Genomic DNA, 10,782 nt, shown 5'->3' on the forward strand with positions numbered 1-10,782 from the left:
AGGTCACTAAATGTGGTACTACTGGAATCTCACAAGTCAAACCAGTGTAACCAAAGTCACATCTGTAAATAAAACCGTATGAAGAACTTAATGAATTTATATAATATCTTATATATTTGTATATAATAAATTCTTTGTTTCGCATTGTGAGAATTTTTCATAATTTTAACGACATTATTTTCCTTTTATTTCTAAATGCTGTCATCAGTTTTCAAAAAAATTACTTTGGCTCGGTTCTTCGTTTGAACAAACTTAAATACCTTTACACAAGGATGCGTTGTGTCAAGTATGACTGAACTTGTCAAAGGGTATTTTTTTAAATATGCCAATAGTTAATGTTATTACATATATATCAGAGCCTTGATCATTTTAAGACACAAGGGAAAAATAGGTACCACTATTCCTTTTAAATATGAACAAGAGAAAAGATGTAAATGACCTTGATATGGAATAAGTTTCTGTTATTAATTGCATTCATATTATTTTTTTTTAATAAATGTGTGTAACAATTCTATGATTAAAACACATGAAAAGACTACAAAATGAAATTTAAAAAAAAAAAAAGACACGTCGCCTATCCAAAGTCATCACATCCTTATTGAACGTCGTTTTCTCCAAAACAAAGACTTAGTTTTTGTTTAATCAGTATGTTATGTCAAATACGCCACATTAACCTGCGCTGTCAAATACACCTTGTACAAATATAGCAGGAGTTTGAAGCCTTGTAGATAAGGCAACATCCCTAAACATAAGGTGTCGAGGCATAAACCATTTAATTACCAAATCGTGAACTCTTTCATCGTCCTCTTTGTTTTGCTTCCTGATGACAGATTTTGTAGGGGAAAAATCTGTGCAACTTTTCACTCACCGTCATGTCATGTATTTTTGGAAGGGAATAACTCAAAATACTAAAGAAAGGGATATTTTCCATCCAGTATTCTTTGCAAAAAGTGCTTATATTTCAATACGAAGTTAATAACATTTAAATAGATTTTACAAGATGCATATCTGTTATTGGAAAAATTCAAGTCAAGTAATGACTCCCTTTATAATATAAGAAAAAGAACTATTGCCAGCAATATTATGAAATATTTTTAAAACAAGAAATAAATCAAAGTGTTGCATAATGTACAGAATTTACGTAATACTCCTTATTCCATTATCTAAAACCAAAAATAAGAACCCTCTATATCTGAACTTTTTTTTAACTTTTGAGATTATCAAGCCTTTTTTTTCTTTATTGACTGTCTGGTGAGGCATACCCTTACTCTACTATATATACCCGTGTCTTGGCAAGTTATGTCACAGTGGAATCAGACGGGACAAAATGAAGGCTTTCTGTTTTTTGGTTGTTGTTGGGGTTGTTTGCGCTGCTCCAGGAAGAGGTGCTCATTCTTGTATTAACAATTCTAAACAGTTGTCATTTTTTTAAGGTTTTAGATTTCTGAGAAATCTTTAGACATTTTTACTTGATGTTAATACGATAAGGAAATTCAGAATTGCAGTATTTTCAAATAATACAATTTTAGATTTTCCTCTTTTACAGAAAAGCGACAGCTGCAACCTCGGGACTGAACCACTGCAGTAAGTTGATAATTATCGATTCTTTATCATTCAAATAGTACAGTTAATATACTGTAGTTTATTATTTTATCAAATTAAAACTATATTGTTCCTGTTCATATACTTTCAGGCCGCCAACCCGTGCACTGCCAGTAAGACAACCAGCCAAGTGTCTACCATCTAAATGACAACACAAAATTCATCTACAGTGCAATGCTCTAGGAGAGATGTACATTATCCAGTGTCCCTCTGGAAAGCTTTATAACCCTGCAACTGTATCCTGTGTGTCAAGGGTAAGTACATTATATTGAAGAACATTTTTGTTCTCAAATTTTAAAATATTTCTTCCCACTTCCTTTGCTTAATTGTAGTATGTAAAAGATCCTTTTCTTGCAAAGGTGATAAAAAGTTAATTTTCGTTCAATTTTTTTTTAATAAAAGAGAGTCATTGAATTAAACAAGAAAAAAACTGCGTTGTATTCATCAAGAAAAAATAATCAAAACAAAAGCACAAAAATGAAACAACTCTCAATGCTTAAGCTATATATCTCATCGTTTGCAATCGATGATTGTTCATTGTTACCTTTTTTTTCAATTTTTGACATATTCTACACTACACTAAATACCCGCGCTAAAGGTTATTGCAAAATTTGTGCTATATTTTGACTGCAATACTGTAAACATATTACATTTGGCTGTGTATTCTTTTCAGTGTTTTTGGCGGAAAGAAACTTCGACTAATTCAAGTTCAACGCTAAATGTCTTACACATATATAAGTTAATAAGAACATTAAGAAATGCACTAAATCAAATTTACGCTAATTTGTTCGAAAATCAATTTCTGCCAAATGTCGTACACGCTAAATATTACAATTATAGTATCTAGTTTAAGTGAATTAGAAAGACCTTCCCTTTTGTCTCGCGTTTAACATGTTTAACTACGTCGTATTTTGACTTTTTTCAGAACTTTATTCCACATGGAACAGGTGGGACAAATAACTGTGGCTCTCGGCAGCAACCCTTGCACACAGCAAAACATCGCTCGCGGGAACTTGTACTTCGCAATCGCTGGCGACACTCATAAATTCATTGAGTGTGACCTGTTGGGAAATGCCAACCAGCTGACTTGTCCTTCCCTGCTGGTGTGGGATCAGACACGTCTTTCATGTGTTTACAGCTTCCAGAGCGGTCAGCCATTACCCACACCAAACACCGCCATTTTACCAAGTATGTTGTCATGTTCTGCAATGTTTCCTTTTACAATCTTTCGATCAAAATCATTGTTGAATCATATATTCTAAATATTTTAACGACAAAGAAAATTTCCATATCTTTTAGATTATTCATTTTTCTTTTTAAATTCGGTCTTAATGCAGAAGTTAGTAGATTTAATAAATACATTTTTCCTACTTAGAAAGAGTACATCCTTAGTAATCTTTTTTCAATATAAAAAAGGGTGTAAGACCGTCAACTTAAATTTTTTAGGTACCGGAGTCACAACAAACCCTTGTAAAAACGCTGTTGTCACCACTGGAAACTCCCAGTTTTTCTCACATGCCGACCCATCCAAATTCATCCAGTGTGACATCGCCGGAGACGCCTATGTTTTGTCTTGCCCGTCTGGTCTTGTTTGGAACGAGTTCAGTACAACATGTGTGTCTCCATATACTCAAGCTGTGGGCACACGCCCATAGAGAATTGTACTGATTATGGAATCTCTTACCTGGACACAGTTAAACCCCTTGTTTATATATTTTTACATGAATTTACTATTAAATAATTGAATTTGTATGCATTCTTGTTATTCAAACACGTCTTATCAAAGTACATGTACTTTGCTATATATTATCCTCCCGACATCAAATGGTTTTTGCAAAAGGCGGATGGATGATAAAATGTAGTGACAAATATTCACTACCCGCGGGGACTATTCTACCCGACGATATGTTAATATATTAGGGATATGAGAGCTTCGAGATTCAAGAATATCTAGAATAGTGTGGAAAACAACATCTTAAAAAAATAATGCTCTTCTTCTCTACACATCATGTTCTACAAGGTGTTGAATATGGTACAGGTTGAAGAATAATGTCATAAAAGGGGTTTTAGAGAATATTTTCTTCTGAGTTCAGTATAAAGGAAACGTTGAGTGAAATTAGTTACAAGAATTTAGACATCAGTACTGTAAATTACTTACTGGTAGTACTTTGTGTTAAAGAAGAAAAAACTACTGCTGTACTTTCAAGTAATGTAAAATCTCTCACCTACATCCTGTTCTTGTGCATTGTCCATTTCCATGGCATCCGCTTTCACAGTCTCCAATAAATACTGAAATAAAGCATATTTTAAAATTATATATGGAAAGGAATTTAATTAGTAAATATTTCTAAATCAGTAGTTTCTAAAACATTACTAGTAAATATTTTAAAATACGACGTTGATTGATACATGTGTATGTCATATTTTTATCCGATTGTTAGCCAAGAAGGTTCTTTTGTCTTACCGTTGTCTAAAGCCCAATTAGGTATTTTTGGTGTTCTCCATTCCATCGAAATCGTACATGAGGTACCAAGAGCAGCAAATGGAAGAGGTGAACTTACTCTCTTCCAACTGTGAAAATGACCAATTAAAGAATACTTGACTGAAGGCGATAAATAAATGTCAAATAAATACGAATCAAAATTCTTCGAAAATTCGTATGTTTTTTATCATATATTTGATTTGTAAGTATTTCAAGCAAAGATGATGCAGAAAATAATTGCATTGGCTCTTAAATTTAAAAACAAAAACTGACCAAACAGATACATGAATAACGAGGACGACCAAAAAGTCAAAGTATTCCTCGTTGATTCCGTCATACGGACCAGAGTATCTCTTATCTACTAATGTTTTTCAAACAAGAGTACCGAAAATCTAATTAATAATCTGCATAACGTATAATTATCTCAAAATGAAATCAAACAGCTGAAACAAGAATGAAGTAAACCATATTCCCCATTTTCAAAAGGTGAGTTATTTCCCCTGAAGGGAACTCTTTTACTGTGTTTAATACGCATGCGCTATAAATAAAGTCACTTCCGCGGACGTTCTCAATGTAAACATGTTCATGGTGTATGCCTCTGTCACATGGAAAAATGTTATTGTGTTTGTGAATAAAAAGAAATCTTAACTGATTCGTGTTTTTTTTTAAATTGCCCACTCATAGTCTCTTTCTGGATTTGTATTAATCTGTGTAGTACTATAATAAGGTGCTGTGTGACCCCCCCCCCCTTACAAAAAAAAGAAACAAATTACTATTAAAATGCTGATACATATTCGAATAGGCCTATTAAAAAAAAAAACACAAACAAAAAAGCTAATTTTCGGTAGTGGATGTTCTGCAGACGGATCATCATTATTTACAAAATGTGCGGAACAAATTTTTAGTTATAAAGTTTTGACGAATTAATCTAGCCTGTGCAGCCATATTTTCATTGTATCTCTAGGAATTTTTTGAAGACTGATGACATGTCCATCTACAGTTTTACCTCTGAAATTGCTGCATATACAGCAGTAGTTCGTCTTCCGCTACCGATACCAAGAAACTGCGTTTTTGCTCGATTGTATGTCATAAGATAGAACTTTTTCTTACTAGAACACAGTGGGTGACAATTAAAAGCCTATTTCATTTGAATTAACCGTGTTTCTAGAATTTTCTATTTGTAAAATAATTGATTCACTATTTAGTATTAAAACTTTGAATGGAATTCTAAATGAATAATTTAATCTCATGTGCTCATGTAACGAAGAAAGACTAATTAAAATAGCATCGACCTAAATTCGTGTTACATATGTCGTATAAAGTCTGAACTGCATTTAATCAAAGTTTTAGTGTAGGATCTAAGCATATGTACATGTATATTCCCGAGTAAAATACACATTTTGTTTTAGATCAGAGAATTGAGAGCAGAAACACGAAATTGATACAATAATTTCCTAGCGTATTTCTCGTTAATTAACTGAAAACAATCTTTTCTCAAGTGTTATTTATTTTTTTTAAATCCTGTCAGTGTAAGTACATGTATTTATTTTTATAAGTTATTCTTTTTTGCAAAGTGTGTAAATAAACAATCAGAGAGAGAGAGAGAGAGAGAGAGAGAGAGAGAGAGAGAGAGAGAGAGAGAGAGACTCCGTGTAACTGACATACATGTACATCTGTGAAAAAATATATGTACCGTAATTTTATTGAATTCACAATTAAAAATTCTAATAATAATATTAATTTTCACAACTTTGTTCATTTTCAACTGTTTAACCCATTTACATATTCTCTGTACCTGTGTATGCCACGGAGGGGGGGGGGGGGTGCAGGGTCAAGGGGTTTAGCCCAACCCCCATTTTTTCCCAATATTACTTTTTCTATTGAAAATGTTCATTGATAGACAGGTTGTCAACCCCCCCCCACCCCCCCACACACACTCAGGTTATACTACGGTAAAGTTATATAAGGGAAATGTAGTATTGTATGCCAAGGAACTGGTATTGAAATAAGTATTAGCTTTTTCAACTTTGGGCAAGGTTTTTCTTTGCTTGCCAACTTTTCCAGGTAACAAAAAAAATATTTCTTTGGCTACCCCCCCCCCCTTTAAAGACGATGCTACGTGCCTGGCTATTCGTATAGTTTTCTAGAAAGGGGGGGGGGATAACAGACCCTTTATAAAATAATTTATTATCTAAAAAAATGCAAACCGTTTCCTTCTTTTAAAATTTTTAAATACAGCGTGTAAGTTGATCACTATTTTGTTGGATTATCGTAACATGTAGTCCGCGGAAGTTATGCTAGTGTTGAAGAGTTCCGATTTTGAGGGGAGATAACTCACTTTTGAAAATGGGGAATTACCTTGAAAAGTCGTCGCTGTCGTATTCTGATGACACTGGTTGATGCTTCCCGCCACATTTGTAATAGAGACACGGTTCATGAACTGTGAACCATGATTTCCCAAAATTTGTAGAGGCTTCTAAACCAACGCTGAAAAAGCGTTTTTGTCTTACACAACATGTATGTAATTTTTAAAAAAACATACTTTTTAATTTATAAAAAGTAGTGAATATACTTTATCCAGCTTGAAAAGATATATACTGTAAACCAAATTTTATTCACGACGACTTTATTTCGCGATTAACCAGGGATAAACTAGTTCGCGACGATTAATTTTCGCGATCAAGTCTTTTTCAATCTGTTTTTAATAGACAAATATACTATAAGGACCGGTTCGCAGAGAGAAATATTCGCGATGACGAGGTTCTCGCGAACTTCGCGAAAATTTCTCGCACGCGAATAAAAGTTGGTTTACAGTAACCTATATTAAAGTTAAGGAATATTCTAACATTCTTGATTAACCGATGTCTTCATAATTATTTTTAATTATATGACAATATGTATGCCCATGCATGTTCATGTCTTTCGGTTGTATGACTTTGTTTAAATACACACTTACACATTTCTAGTTGCATTCTTTCCACAGTTCAAATTAAGATCGAACTGTACCATTTTATTTACATCTACCTCCGGGGAAAGTGTGGTAAGACCTGTACTCCATCAATTGCCCACACGTCGAGATCCACACCCCGATGGTGCGCCTGAGCCCAGCAGATCCGCGCCTTAGACTGTCTTTGGTGGCCGGTTATAGGTACCGATATTAATCTTGGTTTGCAGGATAAGAAGAAGTAGTGAATCTAGCATGATGTTTATTAGGTGATCTAATGATGGCAAGAGAAAGGGACTGGCCAAAAACAATGGCGAAGAACTTCAGAGAAAAGAGTTGAAAAGAGATAGGGATGACATGGAGGTAGATATAAACAAAAGCAAAGATAGGACTGAGTGGAGGGACTTTGTGGCTGTCTTATGTGCCACCTGACATGAAGAGGCCTAAGTAGGTAAGTAAAGAATGATGTACACGTTTAAAACAAATATCAAGAAAACTATAAGAAGTGGATTCATTTATAAATCATGACATTGGAAGTTTAAAGAATGTGTGTTTACCTTAAAATCTCTACTTGTGAGATTTAATACTGGTTTATGTCCATGCTTGTCCTCGATGTAAACCTCAATATTTGTTTCAGGAGAATCTAAGGCTTGGCAACGACCACTGCCTATTAGGTAAATGGCATTGATGTAAATTTAGCAGTTCCTTGAAAGGAAATTTGAAATTTGTTTTTATTTAATTTGTTTTTACGCGACCTACCAAATCCAAAGTAGAACCTCAGATTTCCCGCCAATCTGGTGTCGAGATACGGAGTACAGGCCCATCGTTCTCCCGCTCCATCGAACACCATCGAGTTAGCATGATAGAGAACACCACAAATAACATCAACCCGACCTCCTCGAATCATCCAGCTGAAAGAAACAAAATAATATCATGTTCAATTGTAAGGTTTCATCAGGTTCTTTTTCAAATCTTGTGTCTGGCATTGTAAAAACATCCCTTTCAAACTGTCTTAAAGTATAAGTGTCCACTGTCTTACTACAATTTCAAGGCACCATCATGTTTGGACTCGGTTATTAGTTCTTGCAAGAATGTGGGCATCGTGCTTCTTATATTATTAAAAATTGGCGATTTAAAAATCATTCAAATTTAATAGCCATTCTCTGTAACCACTTAAACTTCGTTGCCACGCATGGTCACCGATTTTGATGAAACTTCACCCATGCTTAGTACTTGACACCAGAAACAAATATCAAACAAAATTTCGTTGCTATGTGTCTCGGTTGCCATGGCAACGGCCGGAAAAGTTTGAAAAATCGAGATTTTCAGCCACTTTAAATCTTGACTGTGGCTTAATAAAAACTAGAAAAAGCAAACAAACCATTCTCACAAAAAACATGACACCTTGATGTCACTTATACTGTAAAGAAACTGTTAAGAATATATCTCTAAGTAAGTGGTAACCAAGGGTACATTTGGAATACATTTAAAATGCTGAAATGTGCTGAAAAACACTCCGTATTCACTAATGGTAGGTGTTACATGCTCAAACTCAATCAACGACTTAAGAAAAACAATGAAAATGCTTGACCTTAAGTATATAAGTAAAAGCAATATTATTCTATAAATAACTTTTATGGTTGCCATGGTAACACATTGTAACCATGCAAAACCAGTAACTAAAATTGGGTTAATGCTACTGTCTTGAGGAAAAACATGAAAATTCAAAACTGGCAAATATGCATCCTTAGGACCTTGCAACACCAAAACCATAAGAAAAATTGGGTATAATTGCTACTTTGCAGTGTTACCATGGAAACAAAGTACCAGTGCTTAAAAGTGAATTATTTTTCGCTGCATTAAGAATTAAATTGCCATTTAATCAAGAAACAAATTAAAGGACTCAGCTTGTATAGTACTTATATGTTAGAACTGAAGTTGAATATCATATATTGATAAAATTTGATGAAGAAAACAACACTGTTGCTATGGTTACCAAGAAGGGAAAATGTTCGATTTTGTTAACTTTATATCAATATTAAACCCTGTGTGCCAACTTCTTGCATCCACTTAGAGATTGGATGATAGTCAAAATTAAAATTCAGGTTAGCTGTTAATAAACATCAATCATAAAAGTTTTGGGAATCTACATTTAAGGGTAGTATCCAAGGAAAGAAAATATTTTTTAGGTTTTTAAGCATATTTTCTGCTTATTTCCATAGCAACGCTCTATTTAAAGAATCTAATCTGAATTTTTTCAAATGGGAAAAATAGGAGCACACTAACATCTTATAAAATTGATAATTAGTTTTGAGGAAATGTGCTTTTTTTAAAAGATAGGATCAGATTAAAACATACAGAGTGTTACTTTGAAGGCCCTCTGTGTTATAAAAACCTTGGCAACCTTTGTGAACCAAAATGAAATATCATATTTTGTTCTTGGTATATGTTTCAAGGCTCTTTTTTCTATTATTTGGTCACATTTCATCCTATAATTGCTTTTTATTTTTACATGTCTGACTTTATAAAATTCAATGAATATTTTTTTCACTTTTATATATTTTGTTACCATAGTAACGCATGTGATAGTTGATTTATCAAACATGTTTATCATGCATTTCAGACATCTGACCTTCAACTTTTGGAAACAGTCATTGCCAATTGTTTACTTTGCCACAAATGTTAACTATGGGGCTCTAAACATGTTAAAAAATGCCATTTTTCGAACTTTAAGACATGTTGTCATGGTAACTATAAAACATAGCAACCAATTTTTGCCTGATTTCAGTTTAGGGTATCAATGACTTTTATCATAGAGAGTTTGGAGAAATTCTGAGACTATGCGTGCCACAGCTCCTATATAAAATTTCAAATCATTATATAGAATGGCTCTTAATTCTATGAAGATATCTCCCAAAATTCAATTTTATTAGCTACAAAATTTCCCATTTTTCTATATCAAAATCTAGCATAATACATGTACATGTTTGCTTTCTGAGATTAAAAAAACCAACAAAATATGTAAACAGAAATACATGTAATATCTCTTTGAAAGTCATTTGTCAAGATACAAAATTTTAAAAGAACGTACCCTGGTTGATTCTTTGATTCAAACTGTTCTTCTAGCATTAAATCCGGGGTAACATCAGAAACTGATAGGTCGAGATCACGTGTTACTGCGTAATTAACTGTTTGGTTTTCAATATTGAAGAACAAAGTATTTTCCTCAGATCGACACTTTTGCTAAAAGAAAAAAAATAAACGCCATGTGAAAAATTCTTAAATATTTCAAAATAATTTTCAAAATCATATTGAAATGACAGCATTGGAAAGAATTTCCTTTTCTTTCTTCTTTTTTATAAAAGTGCAAAAATACAGATGTACCCTAATATTCCCTCCAGGAAAGAAAAGCCAGTTGCTGGGGTCAACTGGATCAAAATTTTCTTCAATGCGACTGGGTTTATCAGCTATATTGACAACCAACACATTGTCAATTCCCCAACAACTACTGAAATCTGGCTGCCCTTCGTCAGAAATATCCCATCAGTATCGTGCGAGGTCTTTTTGTTGTTGTAGTAGTTGTCGTTGAAGCTGTGCTTGTTAGGTTTTCTGTTGTCTCCAAGGTTGGAAATGGCACAGTTGTTGTTTCCATTGTTGTCAATGATTCGGTGGTTGTTGCAATCGTCGTTGTTGTTGTTGTTGTCTTTGGTTTTGGTTTACTAGACAGTTGTTCCCACTTCATACAGACGCCCTC

General features: G+C 33.7%; 1 pseudogene; it reads left to right on the forward strand.

Annotated features, from left to right (window-relative positions):
* Positions 1–1,763: 1,763 nt before the first annotated feature.
* On the forward strand, positions 1,764–2,864 carry LOC134282268 (uncharacterized; annotated as a pseudogene).
* The last annotated feature ends 7,918 nt before the right edge of the window (positions 2,865–10,782 follow it).

Source organism: Saccostrea cucullata, unplaced genomic scaffold (genome assembly GCF_032062105.1).
Source record: "Saccostrea cucullata isolate Sc308-1 unplaced genomic scaffold, CSIRO_AGI_Scuc_v1 ctg17934, whole genome shotgun sequence".
In the NCBI taxonomy this organism is placed as follows: Eukaryota; Metazoa; Mollusca; class Bivalvia; order Ostreida; family Ostreidae; genus Saccostrea; species Saccostrea cuccullata.